Here is a 24,042-nt window from a genome sequence, read left to right on the forward strand (position 1 = left end):
CCCACTCCCTGCAGGTTACCTGTACTGGTGACCCTATAAGGCAGGCACATGCAGACAGCACTGCCTCTCTAGCTGCCCCACGATTTAGCAGAGCAGACAGCACCTCTATCATTGGTCACATCTCCAGTAAGTAACCAATGGAGGGGTATGCAATGCAAGACAGGCAGGAAGCCCTGCTAAAGCCAAAGAAATCTAAAGGACTCGAGGAGGACAACTTCCAGTCTCCTGTTCCACACACTGTGTCTACCACTCCCCTGGAACACTCACCTGCACCTGTCTCCCCAGTCTGCACCTTCCTAGAAATAATCCCTCACAGCCAAACCTCCTCTGTGCAGCCAACAGGTAGCTAAGGCTCCGGAGTCCCTGCTTGCAAGCACCAGCTAGTGAAGCTGTCCTATGATGTACACGGTCTAAACAAGACAGTCAGAGTCCTAAGGGGGCCCCAGGAAAACTGAGGGGCCTGATTCCTCACCATACAGAGCGAACAGGGATTATCTTGTAGGCCATGACTCGGGTCAAATGGAGTGCCAACAAGGAGATCCACAGATCCATCAAGTTTCTGAGAAAACGATGGCATCAGAAACACTACCAGCTGGAACTGAAGAGGCAGAAGGCCTCAGGAGGACGTGGGCACTGGATCCTGTGAGCCCTCACAACAGGAAGCAGGTGACAGTATCTCAGCTGCAGGAAGAGCACATTCCAGGAGGAGAAACCAGACTGGGAGGAATACTGAGGTCTTGGGGTTTAACAAGAACCCTGCAGCCATTCCCAGTCTAGACTTCAGGGTGGCCACAGCTCGGAGGCCATCTCATCTCTCAGTCTTCTCTGCACTGCGCAGGAAGGCCTGCAGTGGGGACATCTGTCCTGGGTATGGGTAGGTGGGCCGACTGCTTGTCCCTTCAGTTTCCTCTCCAAAGGTTTGAGTCAGGCCCTCCCTCATCTGCACCAAACCAACTCAAGTGCTAGAGTCTGACCTGCTACTGCTGTGGAACACATCTTGTATGTAGGATAAGGGCACTGGGACCAGCAATTGACAGGGAGCTCTGAGATGCCCCATAACCAGGCCTCCTATTTATCCTGCCCTTAATAGTATTCTTGTCTTGGACGCGAAACGGACCTAGTGACTCACTTCCAACTACTAAACCCCAGCAAAAGTGATGAGGGGTCAGCTCCGAGGCTAGGTCACAAAAGGACTGTGGCTTTTGTCTTGCCCTCCCCCTCTCCCTCACTCTGAGGGAGATGTCAGGTTGTGAGCGTCCCTAACTAGACACCCACATGACAGGGAGCCAACAAGATGGGAAGTCTGCCAGTAGCCGTATTAGCAACCTTGGAAGAGGATCTTCTAGAGCCAGCAACTGCCACAGGTGAAACCTGGAAGCAGCTCCTCCCAACACAGCTTGGACTGACAGTTAAATCCCAACCTGGGTGAGTGCTGACCACAGAAGCACGCTGTGTAGTGTAAGATGCTGTGCTGGGGACGACCTGCTGCTCCGCAGTAGATGGCCAATGTCACAGAGAACACAAAATGAAAATATCATCACTTGATCTTCCATCGCTACACTAGAAATACATACACCACAGCATTGTTTGTTCCTGGGTGGCCAAGCATAGGAAGGTGTTTTCAGACAGGTTCCCTAAAATTGAGTCTGGGACAAGACGACAGCTGCAACATCAGAGCTATTCCAACAAGAAAGCCAAGGAACTGGAGGGAGGGACCACCACTGGATAGCCACCTGGTAGCTCAAGGTCTCGTCATTCGAGTGTACTAATCCCATTGACAAATGCAGAGATGAGCTCAAGCACATCCTACATCCCGGGTCCAAACCTCCGTTCAGAGACTGTTCTCCGAGCCTGCTGCAAGTCCTTGGCGGCTCATGTCTCCAGTGTGTTTGAGAGCATCTTGGCAGCCATTGCACTGCAGTGTGCCCAGGGGCTGATGGAGCAGTGCTGGCTGGCTAAGCAAGCATAGTGTTGCTCCCCTCCCAAGCTCTTCTATAGGCAGGGTTCCTCCAGGGTTTCTGCAATGGTCAGTCCCTGCGGTTTTAACATTTTAGATGCCAAGAAACCTGAGGCCAAACATTAGGACCATACAGATGTGTCAACTCTTCTCTTACACAGCAAGCCCTTTTCTCCCTATTCCAGTCAGTCTTAACACCAAACACTCAATCCTGCTAAGTTGCAGCACAGAAATTAGGTATGAAGAATTCCTTTAAACAGTGACTCTGAGTTCACCTTAGAATAAAACATTCCAAAGGAGAAAGAAGTAGGGGTGGTAAAGAGGAAAGTGAAGACAGCCATCATTTGGCCTGCTCCGCTCCTCCAAATACACACTATCATCACAGTTGAGGACACCTGACAGGCGGAGGGGTCAGAGGCAACACAGCTAGACTAATGTCACAGCTGTCACATGAAACAAGCTTCAAATGCTGACTGAGCATAAATATCGAGCCTTAGGAGACAAGGCACAATGATCACAGGTGGCTTCCACAGCCCTTCCCCAGAGGACTTACCCATGCTCACCTCAGCTCCCTGATGCACCCTCCAAATACAAGCTAAGCTGCCAGGACCCAAAGAGCAGTGTTTCCCATAAACAGGACTCGTTGCATACCCAGGGACCTCAGAAGAGAGAAGACCAGGAACACAGACTGTCCAGAGGCAGCAGGGACCCTGCCTCCAGGCAAAGCTCAACTCACACTTACCTGTTTTCAGATTTAGCAGCAAAGATACTATCTCAAAAGGCAAAAGGTTTGCTTTTCTTGTCTTTGAGCAACTATAATTTTTCCTGATGTAAAGTTCACAACTAGCAAACCCCAAAGGCTAGCCTAGTCACAGAAACAAACATGTACAAGCTCCCAGTATAAAAGAAGGGACAATGCAAGGCCACCAATGACTAGAACACTTAGAGATCCAAAATGCAACGCTTCACACTGCCTGGGCTCACCCACTACACATATGGTGCTAGAGAGCGCACTGTGTGCATGCAGACAGGGCCTCCAGCTACTCACAGAGCACAGCAGAGGTGAGGTGCTCATGCAGTGCAGTGCCATTGCATGGGGTGAGAGAACACAGGAACGGGCACTGCCCCTTGGTTCCCTGGGATCTGCACTGTAGCACTGCAGAAACTGACAGGCCCATTTCTTCAGTGCCCCCACAGGTTGAGGACCCGATTCTTTTGCAGGGAAGGGAGCAATAAGCCATAGGAACCAACAAGGACCTGACTGCATGGGGCCCACCTGCCAGAGGTCGAGGACCTTCAAATGCAATAGCAGCAGCACACTGACCCAAGAAATCAGCAGAGAGAGTAGCTAGCCTCCATCACTACTTCATGAGACCCCCACGGCCAGCTGAGACCAGGGCTAGCACTGAGAATGGATGCCACCCGAGCCCACAGTCTGCTAGGCAGAGGACATTTGTCAACTCATTCCTCTCACTATGAGCACCAGTCTAGGCTCCCAAGTTTTAGAAAAGAGACAGAACATGCAGAAGCCACAGCCTGTCAGGACAGGGGTCCTCACTGTCAACGGCTCTGCCATGGCAGTTGTGATCCCAGAAACACCAGTTCCAAACCTCTGAAATATTTAAAGTAAACCGTCCTAATTTTTCCCTTTCATTTTATTTGATCTTTCCTTTTTATCGCTAGTTGATATATAGTTCTGCTTGTGGTTTTTAAATCTGTGCAAAGCGAGTCTTTGAAGACAGTTGACTGGTTTCACAAAAATATGAGACACATTAGTAGATGCTACATAAAAAACCAACAGATTTTTTGGCAGTCCAGTGTCTCAAACACTACGCAGCAACATTTTCTCTGACAAGCCCAACTATAAAGAAACAAGGCTAATCCTTGGTGCCCATAGTCCCACCCGAGGAGCCTGAGCTCCCCACATCCTGGGGCACCCTGCTCTCCTGTTCCTAGCTAACCTTACCACATTGCCTTCACAACTGTCCCCTGCATCAACGGCACAAAGGACAGAATAACTGTCTAGAGTTCTATACCCAGCTAAACTAACAAGGAACTAGCCCATAAGGAAGGTTTCAAAATCAAGAGGAAAGGTTCTCTTTTACATTTCTTAGCTATTAAAAAAGTAGAATTTTAGCAAGACAAGGATGGATCTGAGATCAGACGAGGAACCTGGCACACAGGAACCCAATACAGAGCGGTATAGCACAGGTGACCCCAGCTAACAGCTCTGTAGATCTCTGGACTTCAGGGCAGACTGGAGAAGGCTCTTCCAGTACCACCAGCTGTAGGTGTGAACTAAGATGAGGATGTAATGAAATCCAGTTCTGGCACATCAGTGACAGCAAGATCAGCCCACAAGTGCATGATGGGAGCTGTGCTCCAAGCCCTGTTCAGCTCAGTGATGGCAGCTGGTTTAAGTAAGAGGCCCCACTATTTAAAGGGGCATGGAGAGATGATTCGGTGGTTAAGGGATCTTGGCTCCATTCCAGCACTTAAATGGTGGCCAATGATCATCCATAACCACAACTTTGGGGATCCAACAGGCATGCATATGGTCCATACACATGCATGTAGGTAAAATATTCATACACACACAAAAATCTTTTTTTAAGAGATGAGACATGGGGGGGGTGAGTGCACAGAGACTTGAGACTCCATCCACCTAGGGTGGCCCCTCTGGGGCTGGGCAAGTGGCACAGAATGCCACTGTTGAATTTAAACCCATGGGTTAGTTCCCAACAAACAGTGTCATGGAAGGAAAACTAAGACCATGGCTCAGAGATAGATGAGTGATGTACAAAATATATATGTATATAGCACAGAGTGTGTGCATGACTATGTGACTGCCTGAACAAGGCAGGGAACTCATGGGGGCAGTGAGGTCATAAGAGAACAAGGAAAGGAAACAAAGGACAAATAATGTGCTCCCCTTCTCTCATTTACCCCCAGACCTTTAAGGACATTGAGTGCGGTCACTAACCAGGTTAGTGCCTGCCTGGAACAAACAACTTCTGCACGGGAGAAGCCTGGAGTTTCTAAAATGGTAGCCCCTGAAAATCAGAAGCCAAGTTCCCATGTATATTTGGGCTTGTTTGCTTTGGGATTTAATGTTTGGGGGCTTTTTTGGGTTTTGGGGGGGGTGCTGTTTGTTTGTTTTGTATTTTGAGGCAGGGTTTCCCTGTGTAGCCCGTGCTGTCCTGGAACTTGATTTGTAACCAGGCTGGCCGCGAACTCACAGGTCCGCCTGCCTCTGCCTCCCCAGTGCTGGGATTAAGGGCATGCACCACCAAGGCCAGCAAGATTGTTTCTAAACTATGTGTACATGTGTGTAATGCTCATGCAGTCCAGAGCCTGGGGAGGCCAGAGGCATCCGTTCTTCTGGAACTAGATCTATAGGGAGTTGTGAGCTGTCCAAGGCAGGTTCTAGAAACCAAACATGGTTCCTCTGCAAGACCAGTAAGTACACACTCTCAACCACTGAGCCATCTCTCTAGTGCGGTGATTTTTGTTGGGCCAAGGTCTCACTTGGCCCAGGCTTCAGCATCAAGCTTACCATCCTCCTGAGTGCTGGGGTTCAGGCTACTACTGAGCAGATTTCTGGAGACTGTAGTTTTCACTGGATTGCCGAAGGAGTGGGAACCCCCACCTTCCTAAAGAGAATAAATGGACACCGCACCCTTTCACAGATGGGCAGCAAAACCACAAGCTACCACAGTCCTTGCTGTGTAGGACCCTTGGGTAGATCCATGTGTCCCACCCTGGGGAAAAAGCAGGACACAGCTGTTCCTCAGTGAGAAGGGGAAACCACACCAGGGTCTTTGCAGATGTAAACTGAGAACTTCAAATCTCCTGGCAACTCTAAATGTCCTTAAAGACCAAAGCAGAAGGAGGTTTACGAGAAAGCTGTGTGATGCTGGAACCAAGCCCTGAACCCAGGGATGAGACTAGTGTCCACCTGACATGAGAAGTATGGAGATTCTCCCTGAGCTTTCCCAAAGGACATGTGGCCAGTGAGGCCCACTGCACACTCCTGGCATCCGGAGCCATGAAGAATGAACTGTTGTTTTAAGCCACTAAATTTAAGTCTCTGCAATAGCTCAATAGGAAACTAAAGCAAGTGCTGACTAGTAAGTAAATGTTTGCAAGGTTTCCAGCAAACTCTCTCTCTCTCTCTCTCTCTCTCTCTCTCTCTCTCTCTCTCTCTCTCTCTCTCTCGCACACACACGCACACATACATGCACACAATGTTAAGGGCCCTCAGCCACCCGATACCATCTTCGTGCACTTGCTGCCAGCATGCTCCCTCAGCCAGATGGAACCAGCACGTTGGGCCTGTCTCAGACACAAATGTCAAATGACAACGGGATTAGAAATACAGTGCTCAGCCTCAGCCTCTCCCACCCTGGGATCCTCGAAGGACCTACTGCAGCAGCCAGTGACCAGGCTCAGCATCACCTCTGTGACGCCCACCATCCATCCTCTTGAGGCTGTTGTTCTAAACGTAAGGCAAAAAATGAGCCCGTCCTTGACCCTCCTGTGTGACATGTAGAACCACAAAGTGCCTCCTGTCACAAGCTGGCACTCAGGAGGGATGCACTGCAGTTTGGTCCTCAGTATGGACCTTGCCTTCCCAAAGCCTGGAACACATACACCACCCCAAGTCTGAGGGCTTTTCCTCAGCTCTGGGATTTGCTGACCTCTGCCAGCTCTCTGGCCTCTCCTCGTCCCTGTCAGAGGCAACCCTCCTTCTGCATGACACTCCCCCAGGGTAGGGGCCAAGAAGCTTCAAGGTCCTAGCCAAGAGCCTTAATTGCCCATCTTCTCTCATGACTTTCTCTGTCCCAACAGTGTCCCTGAAGTCCAGGTCCTGACTACTTGGTTCTTGTCATCCGGCCCCCAAATGAAAAAGGTGTAACATTTTTATTCCCGTTTTTCTGCAGCAGAAACTTCATACCGACAATAGTGCTTCCTTCAGAAACTGAAAACTTAAGCACGACCTCTTGATTCAAAATTGATTTTGCTCCTCTCCCCCCACCCATACACACCAGTTGCTTACTGTAGCTCAAGGTTTCACTCCCAGGGCGACTTCCCTGTGCCAGCTTTCCCTCATCTACACTCCCCGGGTCTGAGCCCATTCCAGGAGCCTAGGCCCCTCTATCTGTACTCTATGGGTCAGAGCCCCTCTGTCTACACTAAAGGGTTCTGAGCCCCCACCCCCGCTACATTCCACAGCTGAGTCCCCTGCCTATCCAGTTCCGCTCTCATCTATACGCCATAGGTCTGAACCCATGTCTACACTCGACAGCTCTGGGACCCCTTGTCTACACTCCACAGCTCTAGCCCCTCCATAATTCTCGCTGTGGGCTGCTCTGCGTTCTTGCCCTACATTTCCTCAGTTCGGGTCCTTGGAAACGGTCTCTGCCCAAACAATGCAGCCGCGGGCTGAGTTAGACTTTAAATCCCCCTCACTGCCGGCTGGACCCGCTTCTGAGCCGGGTCAGATCCCGCCCGGGTCCGGTGGGCTGCGGCCCGTGCAGAACCTGCACATCCGGCCTGTGCGGGACCCCGGCCGTCGTCCGCGCGAGCAAGTTCCCGGAGTCCCGCGCGAACAAAGAAGGCGCGGGCGGCGCCCGAGCTCGGCCCCACGGCCGCCCGCAAGCCGACCAGCCCGGGCCGTGCGGGGGCGCGCGCCAGGGAAGAAAGACGCGCGAGGAGGCGCGCCGGCCCCGCTCACCTACCGGGCCGCCGCTTGCTCCCGCTGGGCGCCCGCCGAAAGCACCAACGGTCACCACCGTCGCCGGGCCGGGGGCGGGGCTCCGGGAGGGGCGGGGTCTGACCCCTGATAGCGGAGCTCGGGCTCCAGGGGGCGGAACTGTAGGGCGGGGCCCAGGGTCTAGGGGGCGGGGCTCGGTGAGGGGCGGGTCAGGCCGTTGTCCCGGACTCGGACCCGCAAAGTCCAGCTTCTGGGGGCGTGGCTCTAGGGAGGGCGGGGTCCAGCCAATTTGAAGGGAGGGACTCAGGGTCTCGGGGGCGGGCTTCACTCTGGATCCTCCGGGGCTCCGTGTTTTGGAGGGTTCAGTGTTTAGGGGACCGGATTTGAGGAGGGGGAGGGGGTCAGACCGTTGGATTGCCTGTGTAGGGACCGACTGGGGGGTGAGGGGGGGGGTGCCTGCTTCTGAAGGCGGGGCTTCTGGTGGGGCGGGGTCCAGCTATTGGGGACAGACGGGGTCGGGCTCCCAGGATTGGAGTGCTCAGGAAGTAGGGGCGTGCCCGGGACATAAGACCTAACGGAAAGCACAACCTCCTGGGCAAAGGGCTAGGCAGGGGCGGGGCGGGGCCTGCACTCGGGGCGGGACTTCCGCCCAGTGGAGGCGGTGATGGTCTAACTGTGGGGCTGAGGTGTCCCACCGAGCCGCAAACACCAGAAATGTTTCTTTTTTGTGTGGCTGGAAAGTGTGAACTCCTTCGCGTGTAGAGAAAGGTGATCACTTCGTCCTTTTTCAGGAAGCAGAGCTGAGACACGATTCACTTGTGAGGGGTGGGAGGGGAGTTGCGCACCTGCCACGAGAGGGGTGATTCCCCAGAGAGGTGTGCGTTTGCGATAGAGGTGTACCTTCCCTGCTCCAAGCACTCCCGGGCAATACACAGCAGCTGCACAAGCTGGTTTTCTAGCTCCTTCGCCCAACCTTTCCAGAGCACCGAGCCTTATCTATCCCCAAGGAGACCTTCCTTTGGAGAAACACGACGAAGGCGGGGTTCCCCTTCCCTTCGCAAGCTGTCTTCCTAGCAACCACAGCTTCTTCGGCGGTTTCGTTCATTCAGAAACTTTCAGAAAACAGTCCGCTGGGCGTATTACTGAAATATCTTAAATGTTAAGAGAGGGAAAAAAAAAGTCCAGTCCAGGAATTCACTGGCTGAGCTCTGTTTTTCTCAAACACTACCCCAACCTGGCTCAAGCTTCTTGGACTTGAGATTAAATCATTACGAAAGTCCCACAGCAATAACTTTCAAGATTCACCTCCTCCCTTAAATCGGAAAATGTACATGCTTCCAGAAGGACAGCACCCCCTGGGTTCTGTCAGGTGCAGTTTCAGGTTGCTGCATGGGTAGACACTGACTGTCCATGTGTCCTGAGCAGGCAGCCCTGTGACACTGGGCCGGTAGCAATAGCATAGGACCCTGTTTCTGTGCAGGCAGCACAACCTCACACCTCTCTCTCACCTTGGCCTCACTCAACTCCTTCAACCTCTCAGAATCTCTCTGCCCTTTCTTTCTTGGCCCTGCTCCCTTCTCTTCTGTCTTTTTCCCCCACCTATAAGCATGGGAATGAAGAAGTGGGATACAATAGCAGTCTATACAGCCTTGAGAATGAACTCGAGGGCTTTATGCTGAGTGTAATAAGACAGACCTAGAAAGGCAAATGCGCATACCTGCAGCTTTGGTCTTCCCTGCTGGGGCCTGCCATAAACTTGCTTAGCGCTGTAGTGGAAGTATGGAGACGTGGCCCAAAATGTTCCCTGCCAGAACAGAGCTGTCTCACTTGCGTTGGGGAAAACCTCCCCTGGAGCAGAGCTGCAACACTCACTGGGGACTTTCCCCTCGAGGAGCAGAGCACTTGCATTTGATCCTGTGATTCTGATAGGCTCTCCCGGTGCCTGTGTTCCCCCTCAGGGTCTGGGCCACAGTGGCCCCTGTCCCTCATATCTGTTCTACCCACAGCAAACTCCCCAGTCACTTGGCATTCCATCCACCGGTAGCAATTAGGTAAGTTTACCCTTTGGTAGGTGCAAATATTTCCAAGTGGGAGGAAGTGATCATTGAGTGTCCAGCACTCCTTTGGTATTCTTGGAGGCAGAGGTACCCCAGGCAAGGTCTTTAAGGCTACAGCTGGCCCCCCTTCACCTGGCCCCATCCCACACCCCTGGAGCTGCAATCCTGCAGTTTCCTTAGGCCAAACTGGGCCCTTCCTGCCCTCTTCTCCTGTCTTCCCTTCAGAGCTGCCACAGCTCCTCTAAGCCCTTGTGACTTTGGTGACTCTGTTACCTGACCCTTGCCAATGAATGAGACACACCACCCCCTCCAGCCTGCTTTTCCTCTTCACCTTCTGGACTTTACAGATGCCCTGGAACCAAGTCTCTCCTGTGGCTTAGCCAGGCTAAGACCCTGACCCCCACTGAGTGTAGTGATGACCCACTGAGCAGCTTGGTCCTCATTTTGGTCCTCCTGAGCCCTGGAGATGCCTGTGACTACAGAGGGCAGTGACGTTTTCCTTCTCTCTCATCTATGGTGTCTTCCACACCCTCTCATTTCCCATTGAGATACCTCTTAGACAACCTCCAGCCTCTACACCCCACCTGAGGTACCCTAAATTTATTCGCCTTTCCAATTGAATTTGGCCACAGTACCCCTTAGATTATTAATCCAAACGGCCATGTAATGGTGCCCTAGGTCCCAATATTATTCAGTACCTGTACAACTGCTGTAGCGATGGGGGAACTGGAAAAGACTATGCCCAAGCTTTCTCACCTCCGCTCCATGCTGCCTCTCTGCACTTTGTTCCCCTACTCAGCTCCTCCTAGCTATGAAGTCAAGGTCGTGGGGTTAAGTTAGAGTCAGGGTGTTCTTTCCCTGGCCCTTTACCCTACACTGCCCAGGTGTCCAGCAGCCCTCTTCCCTTCCCTGCCCCCCAGGCCCCTCTGCTCTGGTGAAGATGCTGCTCCACCTATTGGCCAAACCTTGACTTGTCACCTGCTCACCTGTATAGGCTCAGCTCTGGGGTTGTCCTCTGGAACCAGCGCTCATCCCTGCCCCACCCATAACCTTCCTGGGCACCCACCAGGCTGTATGCCTATCACTGAAGGGCACATGGGGAAGGCAGCTGTGCAATACTGCCCCACAAAGCCATACACATACAAAGACCCAGACTTCAACTGCCAAATGCTTTGGAGTACTCACCAGTGCTCTGCAACAGCTAGGCCTTGGGGATGCAATATCTATGAATGCAAGCATAAGGCTCGAGAAGCTGCAAGCAGCTGGCCCAGCATGGGTGACTGCCATTCGAGCTCCTGGCAGAGCCAGCTGGGGAGGAGAAGCAAAAGCTGAGGCCTCAGCACTAAAATGAACTGGCTTGCCCTTTCTTACCCTGCCCCACCTGAAATGCCAGGCTCTAAGAGCTCAGACCCCTCCCACTGGAAAGCTCTCCACGGGGAGCATCCGTCCTCCATGGTCTGTTGGCACCACCAGCTGCACCCTGTGTTTCAGAATGCATGAGGAACAAACATATGAAAGATATTAAATGAAGCATAATGTTTTTCACCAGAACACACGAAAGAAATTAAATAGGACATACTGTTACTAAATAGAGTCTGTGTTAATTAGGAAGACTGTTACCAAATAGAAGATGCATCAATTAATAGACCATATTGCTGCTGAGCAGAGCATAGAATCACTAACTACACCAGGCTGCTCCTGCCTGGAGCTTTTTTATTTCTCTTGGTTCTCAGCAGGGCTGGGGCGTTGGGGACAGGGAGCTCCTTCAGGTATAGCCTCGGCAGTTTCACAAAGCCGAAAAGGACTTTGCTGCCCAGATGGATGTCCACAGACATGAGAACATCAGCATCCTGTGTAGAAATGTTCTTCTTAAAGGACCCATTTGTGCTATCACAGCCACACTAGAACTCTGCCAGAGTGAAGCAGGGCAAGATGGCACACACCTTGAATCCCAGCGCTTGGGAGGCAGAGGCAGACTGATCTCTGAATTCTAAGTCAGCCTGGTCTACAGAATGAGTTCTATGACAGCCAAGTATTGTTATACGGAGAAACAGGTCTGTTAAAAAAAAAAAGAAAGAAAGAAAAAGAAAAAAAGTTTCAGAATGGTTGGGTATGGCAGGGGTTTAGGACTGCAAAGCTACTAGTCTGGGAGAGCTATAGTTGGGGGCAGGGCAGCAAAGCCCTGGGGAGGGCCTGGACTGCCCTGAGCCAAGCCCATCGTGGGTGCCCAGGACTTGGGGATGATTCTCCAGCCTCAAGATGATCATCCACCCACTTGCTCTGGACTTGCTTGACTCCTGTGTGAACTTTGCATTGCTGTGATGAAGCACCAACAAGAAGCACAGTAGTCGGGGCTCTCCACAGGGATGGGAATGACAGAATGAGTCTAAATAGATGTGGGGGGGGGGTCTAGAGTGCTTTACAAGCTGTGGTCTGGGTAGTCTGGCAATGACCTCTCTCCTGATGGAAAGGCCAATAATACAGTAGTGGTTCAGACTGCATGTCTCCGCAGTTCCAGTTTGGTGCGGGAGTCCTGGGAGACTCTAGAGAGCTGTGGGCCTTCAGTCTGTGTGGGAGTCCTGAAGGAGCAGGTTCAAACACCAGTGAAGGGATGCCTCGGCAACAGGTTATGTGAACTTTCTAGGGAGATTGGGGACAAGCATGTGTAGGGAGGCCACTTGTTCATTTCTCTACCACCCAAACTTCCAAAATAATCACAGAAACTATATTAATTAAATCACTGCTTGGCCCATTAGCTCTAGCTTCTTATTGGCTAGCTCTTACATAGTAATTTAACCCATTTCCATTAATCTATGTATCACCACGTGTCAGTGGCTTACCAGCAAAGTTTCAGCATGTCTGTCTCTGATGGCAGCTCCATGCCTTCTCTCTGACCCTGCCTCCTTTCTCCCAGCATTCAGTTTAGTTTTCCCTGCTCTCTTCTGCCTTGCTCTGCTATAGGCTCAAAGCAGTTTCTTTATTAACTAATGGTATTCACAACATACAGAGGGGGATCCCACATCACCTCCCCTTTTCTGTTTAAATAAAAAGGTTTTAACTTTAACATAGTAATATTTCATAGAATGAAACAGGTATCAAATAAGAATTATAGTTGCAATATTTATATCTACTTTATCTTTTATCATAAGTAAAGACAAACTAAACTATAAATTCTTCAACTGTATCAAAGACTCCAGAAGGATATAATATTACCTAAGTAAACAGGAAGTACATTGTAAACAACTTCCAAAACTCTAGAATTCACAGACATCTCACTGCCTGGACAGTCACCCAAAGTTCTTCTGTAATGTTGGAACATCCATCTTTAGCAAACTGACATAGGGGTTACCAAAATAGGAGAAGGGAAGCGGGTTCTACCTGGTAGGAAGGAAATGCTGGCCACATCAGTAAGGGTACTGGTCTCAAACCGGGCAGTGGTGCCACATGCATTTAATCCCAGCACTTGGGAGGCAGAAGCAGGCGGATCTCTGAGTTTGAGGCCAGCCTGGTCTACAAAATGAGTTCCAGGACAGCCAGGACTGTTACACAGAGGAAGCCTGTCTCAAAAAAAAAATAAGGTTTCAATATATGAAAGAGGTCACTGTGTCCCCAGACAATGTGTGTAGCTATCCTAGGGATATATATATATATATATATATATGTATATATATATATATGTATGTATATATATATATATATATATATATATATATATATACATACATACACTATAGCGAAATAGCCATCATTGGTTGTGTGGTCCATTGCAGAGTTCATAATCAGAACCTTCACAAACAGCTTCAGGGGAAAGAAATTCTGGGCGCAGGTCATTCCAAGGTTTGAAAGCATCTAGGCACACTGAGATGCCTAAGGCAGGTGGACTGAGATAGCTAATGTCACTGTGAACCATTTCACTAATCGCTTGACACATCTCCACTCCCCAGCTCTACAGCCAATTAAGTAACAATAACATTCTTAGCATTTAGTCCTGAGATTTAACACAAAATAGAGACTTGGATAATGGGAGCCTTGGATACTGTCTTGGGGTTTCCAGGGCTGTGATAAAATACCATGACAAAAAGAAACTTGGAGAGAAAAGAGTTTATTTAGTTTACACTTTCGTATTGCTGTTCATCATCAAAGGAGGTCAGGACAGCAACTCAAACGGAGGCTGGAGCTGAGGCAGAGACCATGGAAGGATGCCACTGACTGGCTTGCTCCCCATGGCATGTTCAGCCTGCTTTCTTACAGAACCCAGGACCACCAGCCTAGGGGTGACACCACCCACAATGGGCTGGACCCTCCCCCATCAATCACTAACTAAGAAAATGCTCTACATGTTGGCCCACAGCCTGATCTTACAGAGGCATTTTCTCAGTTGAGGTGTCCTTCTCTCAGATAACGTGATAGCTATTGTCAAGTTGATAGCTAGCCAGCACAGATACTAACTTGGACTACAAAATGCCTTGGTACCCTCTCTCCTCGGGTAAAACTGAAAGAACGGCGAAGACCCTTAAATGATAAAGTACTAGGCTAATTCTAGAAGCTAAACTGCTTTGGATCAAATGCTTGCTGAGAAGCCACACAGCCCCTCATCAAATGCTATGAGTGACCACACCATGGGAAGGCCAGTGACCATGGACACTAAAAATGACTTTGTTAAAAACTATGAGCTGGGTCTCTCCTCCTCTTGGTTTTCTCTTATGTTCCAAGGCCTCCTTGTCTAGACTCCTCCACTAGAGTTTTCAGTTCATCCCTTCCAGCGTAGGGACTGGATGCTGATAAGAGCTAGAAAGGCTGGAGAGAAGGCTCTGCAGTCCAGAGCGACCGTTCTTCTTGAAGAGGACCAGGATTTGGCTCTCAGCACCCACATCAGTTAGATTACAATCGCTTGTAAATTCAGCTCCAAAGCATCTGGAGCTCTCTTCTGGGTTCCACAGTTTCTACACACATGTGCAGCACATAAATTCATGCAATCTCACACATGTACATAAATAAGAAAAAAATAATTACATCCTGTTTTTTTTTTTTTAAGATTTATTTATTCATTATGTATACAGTGTTTTCCCTACACATATGCTGCAGACCAGGAGAGGGCACCAGATCTCATTACAGATGGTTGTGAGCCACCATGTGGTTGCTGGGAATTGAACTCAGGACCTCTGGAAAATCAGTCAGTGCTCTTAACCTCTGAGCCATCTCTTCAGCCCCTGATTTTTTTTTTTTTGGTTTTTCCAGACAGGGTTTCTCTGTGGTTTTGGAGCCTGTCCTGGAACTAGCTCTTGTAGACCAGGCTGGTCTCGAACTCACAGAGATCCGCCTGCCTCTGCCTCCCGAGTGCTGGGATTAAAGGCGTGCGCCACCACCATCCGGCTCCTTGATTATTTTTTTTTTAAGTCAGGAAAGAAACAAGTTGGAACCAACCTGGGAGGGCTTCTTTTCTGATACTGCTCATACCAGAAACATGGTTCAGACAGGTGAAAGAGGCTGGACACGTTACACCTAAATAAAGAAAGCCGCCACGAACAGCGCCCAACATTTCCTCAAAAAGACCCTTTAAAATCAAGATTAAGAAAAGCCTGTTCCTTATAGAGAAAGAGGACAGGGAAGCTGAAGATTAATGTAACCAGAACAGCATCTGCACTAACTGTTCATCTGGACATGTGTCTACCCTTGCCCCATGAAAACTCAGAAAGCCAAAATTACTTTCTGGGGAGGACAAATGCAACATGGCTTCAGGCTGAGCATGGCCAGGGCAGACACCCGCTGGTACAGTGCTAACAGATACTTGAGACTTTACCAGCCCACCAGAGTGGGACCAGTGCTCTGGTTCAGATGGTCACCCCCATCACTAGTGTGTATCCCCTGTAACATGAGGGCCTGCTTGTTGGGGTTTCTGTCCTGCCCGGTTCCCGCAGCCATTCAGACCCAAAGAAATCACACAGAGAGTCTGCATTACTTATAAACTGATTGGCCCATTAGCTCAGGCTTCTTGCTAACTCTTGTAACTTATATTAACCCATTGTTCTTATCTATATTAGCCACATGACTCAGTACCTTTTTCAGTGGGGCAGGTCACATACTGCTTCTCCAGTGGTCTGGGCAGGACTGGGGAAATTGCTTTCTTCTTCCCAGAATTCTCTTGTTCTCATAGCCCCACCTCTACTTCCTGTCTGGTTGCTGGGCCAATCAGTGTTTACTTAAAACATGATTGACAGGGGGGTGGAGAAATGGCTCAGTGGTTAAGAGCATTGCCTGCTCTTCCAAAGGTCCTGAGTTCAATTCCCGACAACCACATGGTGGCTCACAACCATCTGTAATGAGGTCTGGTGCCCTCTTCTGGCCTGCAGGCATACACACAGACAGAATATTGTATACATAATAAGTAAATAAATAAATATTTAAAAAAAAAAGAAAAAAAAACATGATTGACAGAATACAGACAATTCTCCCACACCAATCCCCTACACGCCAGAGTCAACCTCGATTGTCACATCTTTGATGGGCTCTTTTGACTCCAGTGGGGTCCCTTGATGTGCACGTCTACATACATAGATGTTGTTGGCATGCAGAGAGCAGTCCCTGGCGGATTTAAGGCTAGGAAGCAAACGGCAGCAGGATTTGGGTCCATGCTATTCAGAAGGCCTAAGCATCCAGCTTTCTCTGACCTGGCCTAGCCCTGGAGGCATTGCTGAGGCCCCCTCAGTCTGACAAACAGGGTGACTGACCTCTCTCCAGTCCCTGGGCCTCAGGAGTAACCAGAACTCCAGGCTGGACAAGGACAGCATCTTTTACACCTGAGTGCTCCATTTTCACAGGTCGCGAGCAGACCTGATCAGCCTCCCAAGTGAAGCTGAGGCAGCGTTGACCGTGACAAAGACCAACCAGATTGGGCCCAGCAGTCATTTCAGAATCTCCTTTTCAGTGACAGCTGAGGGGGCAATGGAAGATGAACAAAGCCATGCCCTGTGCACTCCCCAGGGGCAAGAAAGCCCTGAGGCTTATCCCTTCCCACACCCAGGAGTGGGCTGAGAACATTCCCAAAGAAACCAATGGTCACTGCAGAGGGTCCTGGTCAGGCTGCTGGTCATTTGAAAAAGGCTGTCTGTGCACAGGGAATTCTGGATGAAAGAGGTAAGTACCTGCCCACACTACCTCCAGGCAGGTGGGGGCCTAGCTTATGGGAAATGCAGTGTGGGGGAACCATGGCTGGGGGTCCCAGGAAGCTTCGTCCTCCCCTGTGGGCCACCACATGGCAAAGCACACTTCCACAGGAGCTCTTGTATGTGCCTGAGAACAAATAAGTGTAACATGTCCTTGGACCCTAGGACCTTCTGGGGGTGAGGGAGGCAACAAAACAGCCCAACAAGATGACTGAAAACTTAACAGGAGGGGCTGCTTCTTCTGAGGGATCTGAGGGTTCAAACCTTAGTTTCATCTCTTTCTGCCCCAGGACCCCATTCTTACCTTGATCTGTGTTTTTGACAATGACAAGCAAGAGACCAAGTGGATTTAGTATAAGTGGGGCCTAGAGTCTGCTGCACCATAGACCCGCACACCATCCAGTCCAACCCGTGCACTCCATTGTCATGGTGTGCCCATCAGTTCCCCCCAGCTTGTCTCTGCCCCAGGGGGTGCTCTATGGTGGCTATTGGTTGCTCCATTGATGCGGTTATAGTCAATTGGACAAAAAGGAGATGGGGCTTGGTTGGAGGAAGTAGGCAGGTTCCTGGTGATGTGCCTTTGAAAGATACGCCTCCTGCCCCCTCCCCTCTCTCTTTATGTCTCCTGGTTGTCGTGAAGTAAGATGAATGGCCTCCTCTGTCACACCCTTTCATTACGATGCTCCACCTCACCACTGGCCCAAAAGCAATGGATCCAGTCAGTCCCAGATGGACACCTCTGAGCCCATGAGCCCAAATGTCTTTCCTCGTAGGTGTCCTCACAGGTTGTCACAGAGACAGGATGCTTATTAACACAGTAGTAAAGTACTTTCCATCCTCCCACCTGGACAAACATTCTTTTAAGATGCCCACGCTGAAAAACAAGCTTAACTCTATCAGCAGCAAATGCTGGAATAATGTCTTCCTGTAGGGTTGGTTGGTTGGATGAGCAGCAGCAGGACCCACCAGACTCGGCAGCGGTTGGACCTTGCTTCCCCAAGTAACTTTTTCTGAATTCATTTCAGCAAACCCAGTAATTATGCTGTTAGAGTCCCACATTTCCCTCATAATTTGTGCTCCTTATTCCATTTTGAGAAGCTTTTCCCAGTTGAAGCAGATGCTATTACACCATCAATTAAATTGTTCAAGCAAATGTTTATAGCTGTGAAAGAGACTCTCATTTTGTATATCACGGTCAGACCCGTCATGAGGTTGCCAATGACATTGTTATTACAGAAAATATTACTGCCTAAAAATGCTCTCATAGAAACTGCTACAACACATAGCACAATGGTCTGCTACTGTGTAAAAGACCCACCAGTGTGCCTAAATCATCCTTCAGACGGATCAGTGCTGACATTCTGTTTTGTAGCTGAAAATGACCTTGAATTCATACCCCAACTTCCTGAGTGCAGGTATATGCCATCCTGTCTAGCTTCTAAAATATTCTTTTTAAAGATTTATTTACTTTTATGTGTTTGGGTATTTTGCCTGCATGTATGTGTACTATGTGTATATAGTACCAATATAGGCCAGAAGAGGGCATCAGATCCTGAAAAATAGAGTTGCTGATGATAGCCACCACATGGTGCTGGGAACTGAACTGGGGTCCTCTGCAAATGTAGCCAGTGCTCTCCAGTCATCCCTCCAGTCCCTTTAAGAATGGAGACTATTACTTTACTCAAGTCTCTCTCCAGTTGAATTTGCCGTTATCTAGAACAGCAGAAAGTGGTCTTATATAAGCCCTGGAAATCATTTTTCTGTAAATTATCTCCCTCACAAGAATGCAAATATTTCCACTACTTTAGATTTGACCAGGATGCTATCTTTGCTACCTCCATAATATAAAGGTTTTTTTTCCAGTAGAAAGAAGTTATTCTTTCTCCAATTAAAAAGATATTTAAAAATTGTCAAAAGATAAAATAGTCAACCTTTTTTGTGTTTTGTTTATATTGTTTTGTTTTTTAGGAAGTCTTGGCTAGCACTATCAACAGCAACCAGCATATCAAGTGACAGGAACAGAGGGCACTGAACAGGGTTTCATGTTCTCTGGAAGCCAAGCTTGATCTCTCGGAGACTGTGCTGCTCTCTTCTGCTGCATCTTGAACACTATAAATCAGATCTAATCGCTCTTACGGCACTCAGTCACTGTTCCCTCTGAGGATCTGGGAGCAATGAGAAAGGCGGAGCATGTATGTTGAATAGAGATGTTCTGCCTTCTGGACACACACAGAACCCACCGACTACCATTGCTGAATTACTCCAATCCTCAAAGTCACATCTCCACATACAAAGTCGAGCTCTGCAGAGGACCTGGCATAAAATGGCATAACAAGCCTAGTTTGGCCTGTGCACCTTTTCCTTAACCTGAGGCCAGGGAGTCAAGATCACAGTCACCCTCGACAAACTTTTTGTTGTTATTGTTTTTCTTTAAATATTTACTTATGTGTACGTGTGCATGCTTGTGTGAATTTATCTGCACTACATGAGTCCAGGTGCCTGCGAAGTTCAGTTGTGCTGGACCTCATGGAACTGGGATTACAGGCAGTTGTAAGTAGTCTTGTAAGGCTGTAAGCCTTGTGCTGGGAACAGAATCAGAGTTCTTTGCAGAGCAGTGTTTTTAACCACTATACTACCTCTCCAGCCACGTTTATTTGGTGTCTAGAATGCAACTGAATCCTTTCAAGTGAAATGATTTGCAGTGTACAAGGTCCAGGTCCTCCTCGATCCTCCACCATCGTACTCACAACAGGAAGAAGCTTGCACAGTCGGAGGCTGCAGCTCACAGACAATCACAGGTAGGAAAATGACAGGAACTTTCTTTCTTTCAATTTCCAGTGCACAGTGTGGAGCAGAACAGAGGAGAGAATGGAGACCTCTTGCCCCCAGGGCCCAAAGAGCAGATACACAGGGCTTCCCACCCAAGAGGTGCTCTTTCTGGAGAGCAGGGCCCGGTACTTGCTCGCCTGCTCTGGCAGCCCAGGCTGTCACTCCATGTCAGAGTGGAGGAGCATAGCAAAGCAGCGCAGCAAGGGACAGGCCCATGCCAAGTAGCTGAAGAACAAGCCAATATCCTCAACTACCCAGCCTCATGTTCTGCCAAGAAGAGGCAAGATGGTGACGGCAGAGGACATATAGGAACCACACATTTCTACATCCGCACCAGGCTGGGGTCCCAGGGAAATGCAAGTCAAGTCCAAGGTGAAGAAAACACTGCAAACAGCAGCTGCAGCACCATGCTAAACACGGATGAGGTCCACGGGGAGCCCCCGGCCACTCAGACCTACTGTTTACTGTTTATTCAGTGTCTGGCATGGAATGAAAAGTCAGAAAGTATGTAGAGACCTGCTCTGCAATCAACATTCTGTGCTCAGAATGTTCTACAGCCTTACTTCCCTCTTCTGCAGCGTCTTGGATATTACCTAAATTAGCTCTAATTGCTTTAGTGTATATTTCAGTGTATATTCTTCTTGTGTTTCTGAGGGTGATCAGAAGGTCAAATGTGACACACGTTGAATCGAGATGCTTCGTGCGCAGACACAAAACCCATCGACTGTAACTGTGGGATGCCCCAGTAGTGTGAGTCCACAGGCTCCAGCAATGGACAGTCAGGGGCATGCAATGCACACAAGGACTCTGCCAGAGAATTTCCAGATGAAGACGGATACAACCCATGAAAAGAGACGATAAACAGAAACTCAATAGCAACAGAAATCCAAGACCTGAAAACTCTACCACAGTGTCTGATGTAAAAGCATGCAGGCAGCTAGGTGTGATGTGCACTCAGGGGGCTGAGGCAGGTGGGTCTCAAGTTCAAGACCAGTTTAGGACACAAACTGGGATCCTATGTTTGTTTGTTTGCTCGTTTAATTCAATTAAAAGTTAAAATGTATTGGCATAGCTTCTTGGCACTGTAAAATTTGAAGTGACCAGAAGTAATCCAAAACTAAGCAACAAAAGAGTTGTTTTAAAGATGAGGAATAATATACAAAGAGTGCCTGGGACCAAGTGGTAAGACATATGTAACCAGAATCCCAGCAGGGGTAAAAGAAAGTAAAGGTGACATTGTAGGAATTATTAATCTTTTCTCAAATTCAACCCCCCAAAACCCCACAGATTTCAAAGTTTAATAAACCCAAGCAGCAGGATAAATGCAAAGAAAATGCATCCAGGAAGAAATCATCAAGAAAGAAAGAAAGAAAGGAAGGAAGGAAGGAAGGAAGGAAGGAAGGAAGGAAAAAGGAAGAAAAGAAAAAGAAAACTCTCAGATGCAGCCAGAGAAAAAGAAAAACCCATTATACACACAAGGGAAGGGAAGCTGGGGAGACAAAAGATATGATTCTTGACCTAGTGAAAACATCCTAGAAACAGGAAGGCAGAGGGAACACATTTTACTTTCTTTTTCTTTCTTTGCAGTACTAGAACTTGAACCCAGGGCTTCATACATGCCAGGGAAGTGCTCTCCCAATCAGCTGTATTCTAAGTACAGAGAGAAGACATTTCCACACACAGAAACTGAGTGAGCCCATTTCTGGTGTGCATCTGTTGAGAGAAATGCTTTAGGCCAAACCGGAAGCCATACAACACCAGATAAAGAAGGTCATGAGGGAATGGAATTATGAGTATGTATGCTCTTCCTCTCCTTAATTTTCTCAAAGAAAATTTGAAATAAAAATAATAGTGCATTATAAAGCTCATAAAACAAATACATGAGAATTATATGCAACAATAGCACAAAGGACAAGAGGGAAATGGAGTAAATGTTGAAGTCTTTATCCTAAACATCAAATAGTATAGAATAACTTCAAAGAACAATCTCTAAAAGAACAACAGAGAATAACATAGCTAAAAAACCTTGGAAAGCCGGGCGGTGGTGGCACACGCCTTTAATCCCAGCACTCGGGAGGCAGAGGCAGGCGGATCTCTGTGAGTTCGAGACCAGCCTGATCTACAAGAGCTAGTTCCAGGACAGGCTCCAAAACCACAGAGAAACCCTGTCTCGAAAAAAAAAAAACAAAACAAAAACGAACAACAACAAAAAAAAAACCTTGGAAGAAGATCAATTCTTAAAATGTTTAAGTCAGTTGCTCCAAAAAGATGAGGGGAAAAGTAACAATTGTCAAATATCAAACAGACAAGTAGAAACAATTAACAAAGTTATAAGTAGACTTAAACCCAGTGACATCAATAACTGCATTAAATATAAATAGTCCAAATAGTCCAAATAGTCCAATTAAAAGAGCATGGCAGTCTGGATAAAAAAATAACCAAAGCTTCCTGTGCTTGTTTAACAGTTTAACAAAATCCTTACTTTGCTGGGATGATGGGTGCTGATCAGGTGGGGCTGAAGACCTAGGGATTAATAAGAAACCAGATGGGTGGGGTGGTGCACACCTTTAATCCCAGCACTTGGGAGGCAGAAGTAGGTAGATCTCTGTGAGTTTGAGAACAGCCCGGTTTACAGAGGGAGTTCCAGGACAGCCTGGGCTACACAGAGAAACTCTAACTTGAAAAACTAAACCCCTCCCAAAAAGAAGAAAAAGAAGAAACCAGCATCACTGGGGTGAAGTCTTCTGGAAAGTGTTTCCTCAGGGTCAGCACACAGAAGCTGTGCTCCAGAAGTGGCCAAGGTTGTACTTCCTGTTGGCAGCTGAACTTGGCAGTGTCAGAGTCACCCAGGTGGTACTGGTTTTGAAGGTATGAAGGGGTCATGGAGAGCAGCTGAGGCTTAGCACTGTGTGACAGGGCTGGGGTCTCTGAAGAGAGTCCGAGAGAGGTTACTGGTGAAAGTACAGCCCAGTTGCACCAAGGGATCCCAGCATTTTTGGAGATACCAGTACCATGGGGTGACCACTAGGAACATCAGCAGCAATAGAGTGGAGCCAGCTATCGTCTAGGAGACAAGCTGTGTGTGCTGCATAGGGAAGGGCTGCGGAGTGACCCAAGCCCCTTGGAGGAGTCCAGATGATTGCGAGTGAATCCCAGACAACTGCACATTGAGTTACACTGTCGGAGTTTAGTATTGCTTGGTTCGGATGGTGACTATGCCCTCATTCTTCCCTGTTGAGAAACGTATTTAATTTTGATTTTTATAGAAGCCCACAACTGAAAGACTTTGAACTTTTAAAAGAGATTTTGGGGTTTTAAAGAGATTGGATAATTTTTTTTTTCTTCAAGACAGGGTTTCTCTGTAGTTTTTGGTACCTGTTCTGGAACTAGCTCTTATAGATCAGGTTGGCCTCAAGCTCACAGAGATTTGCCTGCTTCTGCCTCCCGAGTGCAGGGATTAAAGGTGTGCGCCACCGCCACCCAGCAAGATTAGATATTTTAAAGAGATTAAATTTTTCAAGTGTTTGAATTTGTAAAGACTGGGACTTTTAAACTTATTTATAAATGTTTTATATTGTGACATTAATAGTAACATGCCATTTTGGGGATAAATGAGATAGGAAAGGTTCTAGTTCAAAGATGATGTGTTTGTGTGTCATGTTGACTGGTGGCTAGTTGTGCTGACTAGTTTTTATTAAGTAGACACAAACTAGAGTCATCAGTGAGGAGGGAGCCTCAACTGAGAAAGCCTCCATAGGCTGGGCTGTAGGCAAGCCTGTAGGCCATTTTCTTAATTAGGGATTAATGGAAGAAGGTCCAGTCCATTGTGGGTGGTGCCATTTCTAGGCTGGTGGTCCTGGGTTCTATAAGAATGCAGAATGAGCAAACCAGTAAGCAGCACTCTCCACGGCCTCCTGCCTCCAGGTTCCTGCACTCACTGCTTTTGATGGTGAACCATTATAAGGGAACTGTGAGTGACATAAACCCTTTCCTTCCCAAGTTACTTTTGACCATGGTGTTTTACCACAGCAAGACTAACCCTAACTAAGACAATGTGATAGACCCATGTCTCCCGTGAACATGGACACAGAAATTCTGAGCACAGTAATGGTAATTGACGCACTATGGAAAAGTATAGCTTAGCCTAGGAATACAAGGTTAGTTCAAGCACTGCAACTCAGTTATCCTAACTCATCATGCTAACAAGATAGAGGAAAGATAACCCTGTGATTATCTTAAATGCAGCACCAGCACTTGTGAAACTTCAGCACACATCTGTAAGAATTTGGGGGAAGTTCCTGACTTGGTGAAGCATCTCTA

At 48.3% G+C, this 24,042-nt stretch overlaps 1 protein-coding gene across 5 annotated transcripts in view; it reads right to left on the reverse strand.

Annotated features, from left to right (window-relative positions):
• Rgs12 (regulator of G protein signaling 12) overlaps positions 1–7,778 on the reverse strand; it is a 100,761-nt gene extending 92,983 nt beyond the window's left edge. For all 5 annotated transcript variants that reach the window (XM_075943825.1, XM_075943824.1, XM_075943826.1 and 2 more), the window contains exon 1: positions 7,699–7,778. The gene's annotated coding sequence lies outside the window, so the exon portion shown is untranslated. The remainder of the gene's footprint in view (positions 1–7,698) is intronic.
• Positions 7,779–24,042: the final 16,264 nt, after the last annotated feature.

The sequence above is a fragment of the Microtus pennsylvanicus genome, chromosome 12, assembly GCF_037038515.1.
Source record: "Microtus pennsylvanicus isolate mMicPen1 chromosome 12, mMicPen1.hap1, whole genome shotgun sequence".
NCBI lineage: Eukaryota > Metazoa > Chordata > Mammalia > Rodentia > Cricetidae > Microtus > Microtus pennsylvanicus.